The sequence below is a fragment of the Rhipicephalus sanguineus genome, chromosome 4, assembly GCF_013339695.2.
Source record: "Rhipicephalus sanguineus isolate Rsan-2018 chromosome 4, BIME_Rsan_1.4, whole genome shotgun sequence".
NCBI classification, from domain to species: domain Eukaryota; kingdom Metazoa; phylum Arthropoda; class Arachnida; order Ixodida; family Ixodidae; genus Rhipicephalus; species Rhipicephalus sanguineus.
Window position 1 is genome coordinate 154,207,568 of NC_051179.1, and position 18,582 is coordinate 154,226,149.

The 18,582-nt window shown below is 45.3% G+C and overlaps 1 long non-coding RNA gene across 1 annotated transcript; it reads right to left on the reverse strand.

Moving 5' to 3' along the window:
* Positions 1-3,740: 3,740 nt before the first annotated feature.
* Positions 3,741-17,757, reverse strand: LOC119390827 (uncharacterized). The gene is made up of 3 exons (XR_005183502.1): positions 17,711-17,757; positions 16,913-16,957; positions 3,741-5,198 (listed from the first exon to the last, which is right to left on the reverse strand). It is a non-coding gene; the product is annotated as an uncharacterized LOC119390827 (long non-coding RNA).
* Positions 17,758-18,582: the final 825 nt, after the last annotated feature.

Sequence of the window (18,582 nt, forward strand, 5' to 3'; positions counted from 1 at the left end):
TCAGTTTTGCTTGGGTATATAGGTACGCACTCATACAAACGCACGCACGAACATACATAAAGTATGGTTGAACCCCTATGAAAAAAATTTCTGGCTACGCCCCTGGCTGAATGATACCAATAATGCTTGTTGACGGCACTTCATCTGTCCGCGAAGTGCTTGACCGCACGCCGTAGGAGTCGCCGCGCGATTTGCTTGGTCGCCGGGTCAGAGTTGGCGACTCGCGAATGCTTGGCCACGGTTTGGAGGAGTCGGCGCGCAATTTACTCGGTCGAACAGTTCGAGGCGCCGAAGATGCGCCAAATTCCGAGCCGTGGTTCTGAACAGTCGGCGCACGATGTGCTCCGCCGTGGTGACCCAAGTGCTGATCTGCGGATTATTTAGCCGCAGTTGGAACAGCCCGCGCTCAAAATTCTTGATCGCGGCGATGCGCGACATGTGTGTCGAGGCATGGAAAACGATGCTTTTCTTTCGTGACCTTCGCGAAATATTTCGCCACGTTTGCTGACAAATCATTTTGAATGTCACCTCTATGCTCTAAAAGCACGTCGTGCATACATTTTGAAACATTTAGGTGTTCGATTTTTTTAAATCGTAAAAGTGTCCTTCGAATCGAATCAAATAGTGCAGCACTCGAAAGGAATATTCCTAGTTTCGAATATCCGAACACCCCTAGTTAAACCTAAAGAAAAGATACAAACTAAAAGTGATTCAAGAGTACGCTCCAACGTCCAGCCATGATAATTAGAAAGTAGAACAACTCAGTCAGGCTGAAATGCGAAATGCACAAAACCAGTGTACTGTCGTCATGGACAACTCCAATACGGAAGTAGGAAGAAAACAGAAAGGACTAGCACCAATCGGGAACTATGGTATAGATTCGAGAAATAATAGAGGAGAGGTGCTCGTGGAATTCTCAGAATGAAATCTTTTCCGCATTGTGAACACCTTCTTTAAAATGCGCACCAATAAGAAGAGCGCATAGAAAAACCTCAACGAAGAAACAAAAAGCGAAACAGATCTCGTTATGGTCAAAGGTCCATGCATAATAGGAGACAAAGAAGAAGTAAACAAGATAAACATATTATCATAGGTTGCTGTGGTTTTTGCTGTGGGTGAAGACTGCGCTGAACCTACAGAGGGCCAGAGCAAAATTAATCGCTAAAAACAGGACGCGAATTCAGGGAAAACATTCATGAATAATCGCTAAATTGGAGGCAGATATTCCGGATTGCCAATGAGAAACGTACAGTGTTTTAGAATAAGAAGAAAAGAAAGGCGTAGAGGGTATGGACAAAATCATCGCTAAAGTAAATTCTGAAGCAGCTCTTAAAATTCGATCTAAAGCGCCAAGACAAAAATTAAGCAAGCTCTCTCAAATCACCGAAGACTTCATAAAAAACGACAACAGATGAAAGTAACTACCTCAAGACTAGCTCAAGAGACAAAATAGATTATCTGAGCTGTCAAAACTGATGAGCAGAACTAAACTTATTGGCATACAAAACTATAACGTCAAAAAGGTGGAGGCAGCAGTAAAGAAGGGCGGCAGCATCAAAGACACTAAATGAAAAGTTTTCATGGGAAAGACCTTAATGCATGCAGTGAAAGATAAGCCGAGCAATATTGGAAACAATTTTAATGGCCCAGTGAAGATGCTTTAGGACTTTCACTCAAAGTCTAAAGCTCAAATGTAGAACACCCTGTAGTTACGCTTCTGACGATGGCATGATCTATGTGTTATGTAAAAGCAGCTCGCGGGCCACCTGCATGTGAATTGTTGTGTCGCGCTGCGCGCTCCACTCTTAAAAATGATTCGTAATAAGTTTTTTTATTGCGTTAATTTGACCTGCGGCATCAATACACATCACACAAAATGGTGCAGCTCTGTTTCCTCCATGAAGTCCAGGAGGGACCTATGGTTCGGACCGTATATCCATAGCTGCAGATCCGGTGGTCTGGTGTGCTGAAGTCCTGCACGCCGCAGGTGGCGTCGACGAGCCGCTTGTAGCCCAGGGCATGTCCATAAGAGGTGGTTCAGGTCTGCGTCCCGCAGCGGCGCAGGACAAAATGGCCAGCTTGAAGTTGTGTCGGTGTAGCCCCACTTAGCGCGGATTGAAGGTGTCACAGCCGCACTCACGCGAACTGTTCGGAGCGATACCTCCTCTTGACGAGTAAGTTCACTCGGGAGGTCAACCACGCGGAGGTATGAGAGCTCGCGTGGTGCGCCGAAGATTTTCTTTGTGAATGTCCACAGTGTCAGAAGGTGGTAGCAGGAGCAGACGTAAGGAGTACATGATGGTTACAGGATGGCATGTGGCATCTGCCGCGGCATGAGCCAGAACACTAGACAGGAGAATCCAACATACTCGAACAGAGCACGGATAAGCTGCAAAACGACGGTGAAATTGCACTGCTAGACCTACAGAATGGTCTACGCGACGGAGTGCGCGCACCGATTGCGCCGAGGCCGTGTAAAGGATCACACTTGATGGGTGTTGCATCTCGACGAGCGGTTGAAGTGCGGCAAGACCATCGCCGAGGGCAACTAACTCGGCTAGTACGGATGTAATGGGGGTGTCTAATGCATAAGAGCAGGTCTAGTTGGCATGTGGGAGAGATGGGCACACTAAGGAGCAGCACACTAAAGCGTGTGCTGCTCGACGTAATCAGACCCATAAAGCCCTTCTAACGTTCATGAACAAAGCCGATAAGACCTAACGCTTATAGACTTCTTTTGCGTGTAGCTACTTACTTTACTCCCGGCCTATTTTATTTTCTCTTTCTTTGCTACTATGTTCGTTCCCTCTATGTATTCCGTTCTCGCGAACGATTAGGTAGGCATTGTGTTCCTCTACGTGGCAGTTATCTGCCTGCTCCTTCGCTATTTCTTGTGTCCTTGTGGGTTTGTGTATGCTAATAATAATAATAATAATAATAATAATAATAATAATAATAATAATAATAATAATAATAATAATAATAATAATATAATAATAATAATAATATTGCTCGGGGCAAGCGGCACCTACATGTCTTGAATGTTACTGGAATGCTATCAACCCCTATAAGCTGACTGCCTGCGCAACGCAAGTGGCTGCGTACATTCTAGGACTTATGTTAAATTGCTATTGAATGCAGGACGAAACATGTGGAAAAAGCAACGGCCCACTTTCATTCAAGAATCGGATTTTTCGATGACCAGCGAATGCGCTCATAACGTTCTTTGTAGTGCGACTGTTTTATTTTGCTGGGTGAAACTTCGCCCACTAAATAGTTTAATCTGCGCCGGTATGGCTACTGAATTCTTCATCACCAAAACTATGCGGCAATATGCATTGTGACGATGAGACGTGCCTAAATCACGTAGGATCAGCTATGTTAGAATCACTGCGCCGTAGGAATTTAGGAGGCTGATAACGAGCAATATGTCTGTTCCAGGGACAACCAGGACGGGATGCTTCACTACTGTAACAGAAGGGAATGCTTGGGACAGTGGAATAAATTTATGCCCACCATGGCCGCATAGAAGATCTAGCGAATATATTTTATGTTAAGGACCGACAACAAGTATTTCATCATAAAATAACGCACGTACACGAAGACGAAAAAGAAAGAAACCGACGTCGTCACCTTCATTCTTTTTCGTCTTCGTGTATGTGCGCTGTTTTATGATGAAGCTCTACCAAGTCGCCTAAACTGCTACATTGCAAAAGCATCTACTCATGTTCAGCGTTGTAAGTAAACGGTTTCGTGAGTTTACCTACACTACGTTTTCCTTGTGTAAATAATAAATATTCGTTTATAGATTATGTCTCGATTTACCGTCTCATTAATGGATATTTATCCACTGTTAAAGAGGTAGAAGAGAAATAAGCAAATTACAATTTGAACAATATTTTTATAAGAACTCTTCAAAGAAATTCAAGCTTTTTGTTGACGCCTACTTGGTTGTGACAAATGAGACTGTCGAAAGAGAATAGTACGTACTTTATTGCACGAACACCTGAAGTTGAGGTGCCATTTCGCTGAGAAGCTTGTGGGATGAAAACGTTGTTTGCATGGCAAGGATTTGGCGTAATCTAACAGGTTAAAAGAAGTCTCGAAGAATCTTTTTCGTCTTTAACATTCGTCGAAATGTTTCGGCAACTATAAGTTTAACCTACTTCCAGATACACCACCAGAGACACCGGCACGGCCATTTGCACCAGCGTCAACACCGCCAGCCACATTGGCGCCAGCACCGCCGTTTACGTTCTCAGCGACACCTCTGTGCCCTGGCACCTCCAGCAAGATCTGAGTTTACACCTGCGTCCACTCCGAGGTTGACTTCAACGCTGAGACCAGCTCGCACTCTCAGGTGACCTCGCGTTCGACCACCCACTCCGGCACCACCTCCCAAGCCACCACGAATGCCTCCCCCAAGCCCGGCTCCTACTCGACCTCCCAGCCCTCCGCTTGCACCGGCTCCCAAGCCTGCACCCGCTCCTATTCCAGCACCAAAGCTAGGTCCGTACACCGAGACAGGATAACCCAGTCGAGCAAGTGCATCTTGATCGTGGTTATAACGGCGCAGGATGCGCCTGAGCTGGCGCAGACGCCTTCTCTCCCTGAGCCTTTCCCGCCAGTCAGCAATGCCATAGTCGGCCCCTCCGAGCACTCCCGGGTACCCTGATAACCCGTAGTCTCCATAGCCTCTAGGCCTCCCAGGCCCCCGGAGAGCACGGCACCGCTACCGGCACCTACATCGAGGCCTCCAAGTGAACCTGTTCCCACTGCTCCTGGACGAGTAGCTCCGCTGACAAAACCACTACCTCCTAACGTGTTTGACCCTCCATAGAAACCCAGATATCCGTCTGCGGAAGGAACGCTTAGGCCGCTTCCGATACCTGCGCCGACGCTAGTGCCGTAGGTTCCACTTATGCCTGTGCCTTGATTGACGTAAAGTCCGCCGCCGACGTTGTTTAGGTTACTACCATAGGCCATGTCTCCTCCAGCGTTGCCGCCGTAAATTCCATTACTGCTTCTAATATAGCTATTAGGTGCACCTACAGCACCGTAGACTGAGTATCCACTAGGAATTGCGCTTGAAAAGCTTTCGTAGCTTCCTGGCAAACTTGCACCCCCTGCCTGGCCGAAGTTACCCGTTCTTCTATAGGCACCTCCAGAGCTGCCACCAATGCTTGCTGTTCTCGCACCTGCCGGAACCGAAAAAAAAAAAGATGTTAGGTAAAAGTAATTGCATTCGTATATACTAAGACTAACTCCATGACAGTAATATATAGAGGGGTCTGAATATTCGACAATTTCAAATATACAATAAAAGAGAGTGGCCCATTCTGGTTGGTCTGTTGATCGAATAGCCACCGTTCGTTAATACTACATTATTTTTTAATACTTTAGGAGAATTTAGAAGTGCAAACTGTGCTGAAATAAACGCATTATATGTGTTAACCTATCATATCTTTCGTTCTCCAGTGCAGAGTATAGGCACAAAGCATATCAGAAAAGACATTTCGCGAGGTTATGTCGCTCGGGGAGCCAGACTTTACTAGTTATTCAACGGTTGTTAATACTCTTGGAATAGCCGTGTGAATAATCAACTTATTTGTAGCTGATGCGGAAGCTGTAGTTATAATGTGAAAATTGTAAATCCTGGAATCTGAAAGCCGTTTTAGTTAATCAGAACGGCGTTTTATTAATACAATGTTTTTCGATTCGAGTTGTTACTCTGATCTCACTATTCCCTTCGTGTTTTATTCAATCTTAAAGATGACTATTCGCGAATTCCTACTAACATATAAAACACATTTGCTTATGCTGAGGAAGTAATCAATGGGTGAAGAAAAAATTGCACCATCTCCCCCTAAGGGAACTATGTGTGGATGCGAAGCAGCGGGGAGATGGTTCGCTTGAGCGGGAGATGGAGCATTTGTTTAGGAGCTGGCTCGCCAGGTTCTCAAGCTGGGGCGAAGTCCCGCGCCGTAAGCTGCATCTATCCATTCAAAGCGTCGTGGAACGCGAAGAGGAACGCTACGCGCGTCGTGTCTTCCCTCTAGCCTGGCCGCTAATTCTCACAGGGCGAGCGGAGAACGTGGTCGAAAGGCGCGAGAGAGGGGGGAGCGTAGGAGAGGAGAGAGAGGGGAAGGGGACGCGCATGCGCTGGCGCTCATCGCGGCGTTGCAAGGAAAGAATGAGTCTTGCGAGAGGGGTAGAGCGTAGAAGAGTAGAGGAGAGAGAATAGGCGCATGCGCAGTGGAGCGCGGAGGCCAACGCCGGACACAGCCCCGAGCAAAACCTGCTTCGCATCTAAAGAAGTTGCAGGGCGCTTGCGCTTCGCCTTCAAGAGCAGAACGCGATAGCGTAATCAGCCCCGTTCCCATAGTCTTCTCAATCGCTGCCCTGTCCTCGCTTCGCTTCTCGGTGGACACCTCAGCCGCGCCGCGAGGAAGCGAACATCTGCGCGTGTAGCATGGGCCATTTCAAACTATTCTAGAATGCCTACCGCAAATACTGTTAGGAAGTGCCCAAAACGCGTCCGTAAGGTGCCACGCGCAGCTGCGCAGCTGTATGCTTACTTCGTTGATTCTGTCCCTGACAATGATGATCAATTATGCGTGAGTGCTTTGTAATGGGGGGACCTTTAAAAAACCCATATATCGTTCTATTCACATGCTTTGACGCCTGGTGCGATTCCACGCTTCTGCCGCGCAATATTATGTGCGTTAATGAGACTGCTCTCACTACATCACATTCATATAGTGGTTTTTTTTTTTCGAAGCAGTTTCAAGTAATGGTGTGGCCCACTGGTAGAAGACCTGCTTGCCACGCAGACGGTCTGGGCTGTAATGACCGGTAATGAGCACATCATCTTTCTTTTTTCATTGCTTTTCATTAACCACTTTACAGCCAGTTCTCCTGAATATAGTTCGGTAATCAGTTGGCATACGGGATAGGCATTAGAACGAAGATATAGGTCTTGAATAGGTGCAGATATTTATCTCTTAATAAACGCCGGAAGTGCGGAAATATGCATGTTTTTTCTTGCTCTGCCATTCTGCGTTTTTCGGTAATACTTCCAGCCTATACGACACTCCGTTTCACATACCCGGTGCAAGGCTGTCGAAGCTATGCAAGCAGTTCGTATAGCAAAATGTATGACTCCGCGCGTTTTGTGGTCGGCTTTCCTGGATGTAAATGCCCGTGCGAGCCGAGTACATGCGAGAGCGGAAGGCGTCACGGCCGGCTGCAAATCAAATACCATAAACTGAGAACAACCAAACGATGAGTGATTTCTAGCAACGTAGTGATAACCTTACAATAGAGTTCTTCATCTATTACTCCCAGATCTTTAGGTATTACTCCGCCTAAAAAAAGATCTTCATGTAATAGTAAGCCAAAAACGAAAAAGAAATTGCATTCAGGATGATGAAAACATTTCATTGAAAAGTATTCATTGGTTCTGACGTACTTACAGCAAGAAGTCTCGCCATAGCCTTTGGAACGTTGCACATATTGTATGAAATGGAGGATTGATAAGGCATCCGAGGAACGGTTTCTTTTATCAAACAATGACCCACGTGCGCACTATTCATGCATTATATTTAGCTCGTCAACAGCAGTAAAACGTTAACCCGAGTTTCTCGTTAAGTTGGTGACTTGTATACTAGGTCGCGCCATGTGTATGCTGCTGTACAAAAGATCAAGCGTTTAACTGCTATACAGGAGACAAAAGGTTTCAGCAGTCGCCGCTGTAGTTTCATTTGGACAACCGCAAGAATATCGGGAGCGCTAAGCATTGAATAATGACGAAAAGTATTTCAGTACACGGAAAAGAAGCGCAGCCCTCTAGGAACACCTTTTCAATATTCCGGCGTGTGAACACACATGCCGAACTATAGCATAGACCAGGTAGCTGTTTGAATTGCAGCTGCGCTAAGCGCAGACTTTCAAACAGAAGGCAGGCGCCATACACGTGCTAACTCGCTGTCGTTGGGGGTCGTTATGAATTATCTGTTGTTTGGGCTCACCTTTGAGTCCCGGAAAAAGTCTGCGACTATTTGAACTACAAGAATGGAGATGCTAGCCAAGTAACATATCTTGGTAATACATAGGCATGTACAAAGCAAGAACAAGACAAGCATACGCAAGCTATGCATACACAAATGGTTGATATTCCTCGAATTCTAGCAGTAAAGAGCAACACAGTTCTTAGATATTCAAGGATGAGGTGTTTAATGAAGTGCATTTAGTGATTCCACACCTGACCACATGCGGGAAAAAATTTGCACTTTAAATTTCACAGGTAGTAACCGCGGAGCCGAACCATGAGAGTGAAATAACTAGAAGAATAAGGATGGGTTGGGGCTCATTCGGCAAGCATTATCAAATCATGAATGGTAATCTACCACTATCCCTCAAGAGGAAGGTATATAACAGCTGCATCTTACCGGTACTTACCTACGGAGCAGAAACCTGGAGACTTACAAAGAGGGTTCAACTTAAATTGAGGACGACGCAGCGAGCGATGGAAAGGAAAATGATAGGTGTAACCTTAAGAGACAGGAAGAGAGCAGAGTGGGTCAGGGAACAAACGGGGGTTAAGGACATCATAGTTGAAATCAAGAAGAAGAAATGGATATGGGCCGGGCACGTAGCACGTCGGCAGGATAACCGGTGGTCATTAAGGGTAACTGACTGGATTCCAAGAGATGGCAAACGCGTGAGGGGGAGACAGAAAATTAGGTGGGTAGATGAGATTAAGAAGTTTGCAGGTATTACGTGGCAGCAGAAAGCACAGGACAGGGTTCATTGGCGGAACATGGGAGAGGCCTTTGCCCTGCAGTGGGCGTAGACAGGCTGATGATGATGATACATTTCATATTTGGCGCATATATCACTCGGTAGCCCGAAAGTGAACTTCGTTTACTTGCTAAATGCCCTGCTGGGCAGGGGAAAAAAAATTGGCTGCCATCCCGCCCTGCGAACGTTAATGTTTACTGAAGCTGTATCAATCAACACAAAATTAGATGGGGAGGGGGGATATGTTTTATTGCTACTTTAGAGTGATGGTAGCGATGATCGCTTTGTGGTGGCGATGGTAGACCGTGATTGGTTCCGCGACAATTTTCAGCAAGAACTCGTTCTTTTCGTCGGGCAATGTATTCACGCTGTTCTTCAGGTATCTTTAATTTCCGTGATCTACCCATGGCAGTCTTATAATGAACTGTATGAGCTGCTAGAGGGGCCTCCCTTTTATATATGAAAGCGGAAAACACACACAGGGTGAAGGAAGGGCTGTTTTACGTCGTTCGAAGTACTCGTGCGATGTGCAAAGCAGCTGCAACCTAATCTTTACCGGGAACGCGTTGGTGAGTGCGCCCATTGTTCACAGAAGCCTTATCATCCATCATGTGGTTTTGATGCCTGTTTTGTGACTTTCTTTATCGAAACGAATACATGAGCTCTATGCTGTATGCCTGATTGCAAAGAAAATTATGCCGTTTGCCCTGAGTTGTTAAAGGGTCCCGAAACCACCCAGACGTCGAAATTTAGCTGTGGCGTTGCAGTTGTGCACGAGTCTACGGCTAATGCTTGCGGAGTTCCACACGTTTGCTCATTTCGCTCTTTTCTTTGCTACGCTGTGTTCATCGGCTCGTCTGTCCACCTCTCCGAATGCCCTTCCTCATCGTCCGATGTGAAAACGCAAGGAGCGCGCGTCTACTAGCAGAGGAGCACGCGAGCGTCTGTGGTGTGTAGTGTGATTTGCCCGATATCTATGGCACATACGCGCTATAGTTTTGTGCTGACGCCACAAAATTTTCAGACCAACGAGAGGTACACAGCTTCGCTCTAAAATATCGAGCTCCGAATACGGAGGCAACATTTTCGTCACCTTTATTTTTCGCAAATATACGACAATATGAAATGGCGAATATTGGCGCTAGAAAGAAATTTTTTTTGTTGTAACATAAAATAATAATAAAAAATTGGGGATACTACTTAGTAGTAGTGCAAATACTGAGGAAACAGCGGAGCTCGTGGCATTTCCTTCCTTTTTTTCCTCTCATACTCATCTTTACATCTCTGTAGTTGGACTTGATAGATGGGCGAGTTGGAACTTATCCATCTTTGCGCAGCGCACGAAATTGACAAGGCACACTAGAAAACTTCTCTTTCAGACCCCTTGCTATAATACACTATACAGGACTATGCTATTCCTTACCCTCTCCCCTCCTCGTTTCTCTGCAGTAAGACGGCAAAAGGGGCGAGTTGGTATCGTGCCTCTCATCCTCACATCCAGCCTCCTCACACCCACTTCCCTCCCCCCCCCCCTTTATATAATATACTATTTTATTTACTCATACTGTCGGCTGTTGGCCGTTACAGGGTGGGTCAAAAGCAGCACATTTACAACTAGTACATTGCATGAAAGAAAAACACTTGAAAAAAAGCTACAGAAATGAACAAAAAATATAAGCGTACATGAGCGAAATATTTCGTGCATACATCGATCAAATAATACAACGCCATAAATGCAAAGTTAACAAGCAATGTTTGAAAACATAAGCGAGCACAAGCGAACAAAAACACATAGCCTTATATAACCGAAATATTGCGTACATACACAAATCAACTAATACAAAACTAACAATGCATTACTAAAGAACGATCTCAGAGGCTTCCACGAAACGGTAAGCATGAATACTGGCGTCCATATTTAATTGTCGTTTTAGGTTATCTTCATATTGTTCTGCGCTGATGCTTTCTCGCGTTAACAGCGGCAATTCACAGCGAAGGAAAACGAGTAAATGTTAGTGTACGTCTGAGGTATTCGGAAAGCACCAACTTTGCTTCTTCGCAATGTTCTACCTTGTCGTGCTACCAAATACTGTTTACTGTTGGTGTTAAATTTGTTTTTAGTGAGAAGGTAAAAAAGAAATTCGGCGTGGAATCGATGTAATCGAAGCATACGGCGGGAAGGTGACTGTGGCGTAACTTTTCCCTTTGAGGAAACGTTGCGAAATGACGCTAAGCGGCGCAAATGGTATACGCACACACATATGTTGAATAGTCGCACATGTGTCATATAACAAGTTGTTTACAGTTGCGTAACGATGCCAACCGCAACATAGGTATTGCCAACACCAGACGCGGTTAGCCGATATGTAGTTATTATACTTGTCCGTTACGATGGAGAACGCACGCACGTTTGACGAACGAGTGTGCATGTGTGGAAGGGTTTCTTGACATCTCTCACGTATATGGCGGCGAGCGCGATGATTTTGTTATTGTGATTGATGTGCGCAACACAGACCTCGCCGATTCCGCTGCTCGTTCATGTGCATTCGGCGTCTGGCGGCCGGCGAAGTGGGGTGCGGCCTACGTTGCATTTGCGCATCGTCATGTTCCACGCCGCCGCACCTGCAATGAAGCTGCTTGCTGTGGACGACACATTGGAATCCCGTGGATGCAGTGAGCTCATCGCTCTAATTTTCAGAAAGTGCTAACACGCCAATTTCTAAGAGCAGAGCGTCTTTTCCGAGGTCGTGCGCATGCGCGTGCGCAGACTGTACGTTGAGAGCTGCGAGCATGAGGTGATTGTTGTGGCTGTGGCACCGAATGAAGGTGGTAGCCCGGTCCAAGACAATGTCCAGAGGCCTTTTTGCTAGCCAAGTCATGCCGACAGACTGCGTCAATAGAGCCGGCGACATGTTGGAACCTGAAGTTACCTTTTGCGTTGGTGAAGTATAGGCCGTCAAGGCTGGTAGTCCTGGAAAATGTTACGTAGACCAACATCAGTGGATGGCGCTTATCGTATCCGAATACCATCTGGGTGTACGTGGTCCTTTGTGGCATATATATTGTTATGGCGTTTGCTTGCGCAAGGGGAAACTGTGCCCTCCTACACGATATATTTTTCAGGCCATGGTTGTGGTGTTTCGCAGACCCACGGGCAGTCATTTCAATTCTATTGAGGGTGTGCGGTAGTGATGTGCTTCGTCCTGGCTGGGACGCCCGTGACTACCGTAGACGTTGGAAAATCAAGCCACATTCTAAAGAGGTTACCGTGTTCGTCACGCTCGATGTAGCACCAGGCGCCTATGTTTCAATTAACGAGGCCGTCGCTTATGTCGATGTTGGCTGTGATCATGTACGGCTTGGCAACGCTCAGGTAAATCGAGAACGGCAATCTACCCATGCCGCTTGCGTTCATGCTGGCCACCTTGGTCAGGAGATCCCTGTGTACCTGCTCGTTCTTATAGCACGTTTTGTTATCGCGTGCGGGATGACATGTCGTCCGCAGCGTCGAGGCAACGTGCGTTATAGCGGTCGACGTCCGCATTACTGTAGTACAGCTGTATATCGTCAGGGCACTTAGCGGCGTCTTTTTCGCGTGTCACAAAGCGGCTCTCAATCATTGTGACGTCATCCTCAGTCAGCATGAGACCATCATATGAAATGCCTCATATGAAATGAAGCGAACACTGTGTCATTCTGGCGGAATACGTGGGCGAGTGGGTGGCAGTCGAACGTCCTTCAGTAGTATTCTGTCTTCAGCTGCCTCACTTGCCTTGCGTTTCAATGCGTATATTCGGCGTTAATGCGTTGATTGAGACTGTGAATCACCTGTGGCACATACCCGCATAACATGAACATGCAAATGCACTTTGCGAAAGCCACTCTTAGCCATAAACGGCAAAGCAGAGTGGCATCATTTCGGCGTAGTCCCGTAGCTGTCTGAAGACGCAAATTGGTCGCGCAGTGGAGGCGGTGGTTGTGCAGTCTGCTTGCTGTATTACAAGTGGAGGAACTAATTTCTTGTGCAGCCACTCGAAGTTGGCTAGCAGCATCGGTCCTTGATAGGGGTATTGTCTCGAGCCTGTCATCTTGAGGAGCTGATCGAGCAGCATTGTCGGCGTGTTCATTGCCTATCAGGCCGCAGTGACTTGGCAGCCACTGAAATGTCACGTAGTGTCCTTTCTCTAACGAAGTATGGAGGAGATATCTAACCTCGAAGACCAACTGCTCGTATGGTCCGTTTGGCAGGGCTGATAGCAAAGATTGCAGGGCTGCCTTCGAATCGCAGAAGATTGAAAATCGTTGAGGCTGTTCGCAGTTGACTGCACAAAGTGCTGCGCGAAGAGCAGCAAGTTCTACTGCTGTCGATGTCGTTGGGTGGTCCGTCTTGAAACTGACGCTGATAGCTTTGACTGGGATGACCACTGCTCCGGACGAACACTGGAGGGTAGTTGACCAATCAGTATAAACATGCACATGATCAGCGTACTTCTCGTGTAAAAAATGGCAGCAGATTTTGCATAAGGTCTATAGCTGCCAAATACCAATAGACATTGTACAAGCTCTCATATATCACTACAAAATAAGCACTAATACTGCCAAGACACTTTTCACTTTCGTGTTATTGCTATTTTCATGACGGAAGGATCAGCCATCTTTTTTTTTCTTATTAAATATGTTCATGAGCTAGACAGACCTCAAGCATTTTTTTGTGAGAAATCCCATGTGGTTGCAGTGTGTTGAAACACAACCGCGGAACAAAAGCTATATTTCAGAATTGGCGTCCAAACTTCAGTCATTCTGGAGACTAGTATTGATATATGCTTCTGGAATCCTGACGCCAAACCTTTTTCAGAATTGAAATCAGAACTACCTAAATACAATTGAATTGTGGCGTCACAAGTGGACGCACCAATGTACAGAATTTCTGCAGTTTGGTGTTGGCTACGACAAAAACGTACCGAAAATTCAAGTGATACCAATCTAAATTACTGCTCATCAACGCAATTTGTTTCCGGAATTATAACGTTATTAGGATTGAAATCATTCATGTTTTTTTAATTATGCTACAGTGAAACCTCGGTGATACGAATCTCACGGGACCACCAAAAATATTCGTATCATCCGAAATTCGTATCACTAGAAAGCATGAAAAATTAGCATGCGACAAAAGAAAGCTGGCGTACATTTTCATTTATTGTTTTTCAGGGCCGCAGCAACGTCAGGAAGAACCCTGGATAATTGTCAGTCAAGTTTTTAGATGTCGGCATCATACCAGCACTCGTAAATATACGGCCCGTATGCGCGTATTTAATTAATGAACCAGGTGCGTTGTGACCCGCGACAGCAGTAGCCCCTTCCAAATTTTAGTATGTTTTTCTTGCATGACACCGGTGCACTGCAGCGAATGTTACAAAAGAAGTGCCTTGACGCGATGGCTCAAGGCCACAAAATTATAGAACCACGGTCATGTGTGTCATCGGTCCTATTGTGTTATCGCGGAGGTGCTGGGAATGTTTTTTGGGAGACTTACGGCCGTGCCCGCACAAGTGCGACCTCAACGGTCACGAATGTTGACGTTGTGAGGCCTCACTTCTTCGCCAAGGCCGTCCTCGCTTTCATTCGGTCCTCGCCCACCTTTCATAGGATGTTTGATGCATGAGGTAGGCAGGCACACAGTACAACGACAGCAGGCCACGTCGACGCGTTAGAAAAAAAAAGCATGGCGCTAATGTCCTATGTAATCTAAACGCGAAGGCCCATGGAGGCACATAAGAGCCTCAAAGATTCGCGCACACAATCTCGGAGGCCGTGATGCGTCTCTGAAGGTTTATTCTGACGGTAAGAAAAGTGTTTTTCTTGCACCGTGATTCTGACAATTTGGCGGTGCGGCGCTCGTGCCCACGCTTGCGTTTCCGCTCTCGCACGTGCTTGGCGCGTCTTCCGCGACAGCGCGGACAGCACCTCTTCGTACCTGGCCGGTAGCGTACGTTCGTATCAAACGTCGCTGGGTGAAAATCGGTTCGCAAAAGCCGTACTCCATTACATTGCAGGCCAATGGGCCTTGGCCGGGAGCAATGAAAAATTCGTATCACCCCGAATTTCGTATGAGCTCTTATCGTATCACCGAGGTTTCACTGTATTTCATTATTTCTGTTCTGACTCTATTGACCAACTTATTAAATATACTGCATGGCTAAACCCCACAGATGTTAGGTCGCGCACAAGGAGCACTAATAAATGGCTTATTCATATCTTTCGCCATATTTACAAATTTCAGACACTACAATACAACTTGCAATTGATTCTGAATAAATAAAGTCAGGTGAGAAGTCCCTCAGTAAAGAACTTTGATTCTTCTGCGGCAATTTGTAGCGATTTTGTCAACATTGAAAAATATACTGTTTGCTGGATTTTCCCTATGTGATTTTCTTATACATTTTTATAATTAAAGACGTGTATTAAAAATTTCAACAATTGTATTAATAGCTTTATGAATTCACTCTATTTTAGAGTAATACAATATGCTCAGAAAGACGATCATTATTTGCATAAATCTGTGATATTTTTTTTGTTTTCGAAAAATGGCGATTGTCGTGTTTGTATGTTCTTTTTGTTTCATGTTCCTTTCTGGTGTCTATGTTTCTCATGCACGCCTTTTCTTAAGCTATGAAGGTGCCTGAGATGTTCTAATATAACTAATGTTTTAAAAATGTAGCAGTAATGACATATCATATATCTCAGAAACCCTAATAATAAGCCATACATATATTTTTTGTATCATATCTGGTGTAAAACTTTACAATGTCCAAACTGCCTTGTAAATGATTCTTTGGACTAGTCAAGCTGTCCATAGCCGCTTTTAGCCAGGGAGCCCCTCCAGAATCGGTGTTTGTCTGGCAAATAAATGATTTGATTTGAAATTCGCAGGCATTTTTGTTTCAATCCCCCCTCATCGATCCGCTTCAATGACCCGGCGCTTACGGGAGACTAAGTGTCATATAACATTGCATTTAACAAACAAGCGCAAGTAATTTCCCGGTTGGTGAGTGATAGGTGCATCAAACATGAAATATCTTACGAAACCCTAAATATCAATTTTTGAACACTGTTGACCTCTCGCGAATTCGTACTCCTTTAATATGAAGAGTATACAATAGCAGGCGGGAAAACCTATTCGCAGATGATTGAAAATCGCGCGAAATAACGTGAGACAAACGAAAAAAGCTACATGGCAAGCGCTATTTTCAATCAGCATGTATATTAGCAATTCGCCGAATAGTGTATTCTTCTATTCACAGAAATGTGGGTGTTGCATTGGAAGCAAAATAGCTATACATGTCGCTCAAAGGTGAAATATTTGGCAAAGAATAAACTCGACAGTCTGAGTCCCTAAACGCCTCATTATTACACGATAATAAATTCAAATCGGCAACGCATATCTGCCGAAAAAGTTGGAAATCAATGGTGTATTTGGAGCGAAGGAAGGAATTGTGTCAGTGGAAATAAGATTTTCGAGGTAATTACTGAAAAATTTGGAATAAATGAGCAATATTGATGAGGTAATGAAAAATGACGATATGAGTTCCTCTAATATCCGTGCTGAAGCTCTAAATTGCACTTTGAGTAGGCTTCATGATCGGTCTTCTGCAGAACATATCGGGAGTTCGGATATCTCAAATAGCCATGCAAGTTCTGCAATATTTCAAGGCGTCCGGTTGAAGTGCCCTAGTACAGAGACGCCACACTATCTTGAGGCATTATCGGGAGTCATTTCTTTTCGTCTCTATAGCTACATGTTAACCTCCGCACGTGCAGGGCAGTGAATTTGGTAAACTCTGGTTATCCCGTTGTCTTTCATCTCCTTCCTTTTTTATTGAAATAGGAAATAAATCAAGGAGTTGTGGTCACCATTGCTTGGTGACGGCTACCCCTTTCCACATAGTTCTTAGAATGAAAAAATAAAAAACAAGAATTATATATATATATTTCTAGTTTCAACACAGTACACATACCGTCGAGGTGCAGTCTTTCATATAGACCGCTCGCAAAATATGAAAATAAGTTTCGCAATGAGATAATCATATAAAACAAATAGTGACTGTCATACCTGCACCGGTGACGCCATCTCTTCTCTGGGAATTTCCTCGGGCAGCTGCAATTACATTTCGATGAGTACATACGAATGTTTGATCGGTACAAACATATTTTTACACGTTGTACATGATGCTCATAAGTCGAGGCTGCAACTGCCACCTACGTCTCGACGCTCTCGAGGTCGTCTCCTTAGTATTCACCAAAATTAGCATAGCAGGACCTGAGCTCATGAAGAACACGATTAACAGGTTGTGACATGAATCACGTGACATGCAGGTTGCGTAGGTCATGAATAGATACCGGATTTTAGGCAAATGCCTATTTTGTTCCTTGGGCTTCTATCGCGCAATTTTAATATATGAGCATGAATTAGAGGTTAGGAAGGGCTTTTAATCGCCGCCGCGATGACATGGCCCGAGCGGTTGGCGAATGCGGAGAGCCGTCAGTAGAAAGGAGGGTGAAGAGCAAAAAAAGAAAAAGAAAGAAAAATGCAATGTGCACGCAGCTTTTCTTTTGTTTGTAATTTACTTTTTAAGGTAGCCAGAAATCTTTATCAAAGGGGGGGGGGACAACCATACTTTATATATGTCCGCGCAAGCGTTTGTATGTATGCGCGTACATACACACACAGGCAAACCTGAAAAGTTTCGGGGGGGGGTGGAATTGACCCCCCCTCGCCTGATTACGCCAGTGGTTCACTGCCAGAGGAGAAATTGGCTCTACGCAATTCGACCCCGCCAACAGGAGGAATCCCTCCCTTCTGCCGATGAAAAAGCAAATATTACGATGAAAAAGCAAATCTTACGCATACCTGAGACGCAGTATCAATACGTAGGTATTAGGTGGTGTGCTTCTTTACTGAAAAAAAAAACATAGATACGTAATTCTAAAAACGCTAGTGTTTCTTAGGCAGCGCTGGAATGCGACGCTATGCACGAAAAAGCCATCTGCCGACGATATGGTGCTGCCACCTGGCAGTGGCCCTGGGTTCTGCACAAGCTCATGTTTCCCGACGCCACTGCCAGATGGCGTCCACATCTCAGGCAGCTGCTCCTCTATTTTATCAATGCCAGCCAGATGCGGCCGATTCAACATAGAGGAGGCGCGTGCTCAGGCAAGGCAAAACATAAATGGCCGCTTGATGAAATAATCCAGTAAAATTAAATCTGTTCAAGAAACCTCCATTGCATTTATCATGTCAGGACGGAAATGGTGCGAGAACAGCATCACGGGTGGCCACGGATGAGACAAGGACTCATGTAGTACGGCCGGCTGAAGACTATCGTCTTTCGAAGACATTTGCAGCGAAGCACGCCGATACGGGGGAAAATTTTTTCTAATAGGATCTAATTGATTGCATTGAATAAGAATGTGAAGGACGGTAAGTGGTTCACAACTTTTCTCGCACATGGGTGGATCACCATCGGACAGAAGGTATGAGAATGTACTGTGTGTGTGTGTGTCCTGTTCTTAGCCTTGTGTTACTTCTGTGCGGCGTGACTTTTATGCTGGCGGCCAGTTACCAAGGTGCAGGTTGATAACTTGTACTTCATTTTGTGTGTGCCTATCCCATGTGCTCTGCCAATAAATCCTGAGCTTTCGTCTAAGGAAATGTTTTAGATTCGTGATGAAACAACCGCAATATGCACGAAGACTAAGAAAGGACAGAGGACGGAGCGCTCC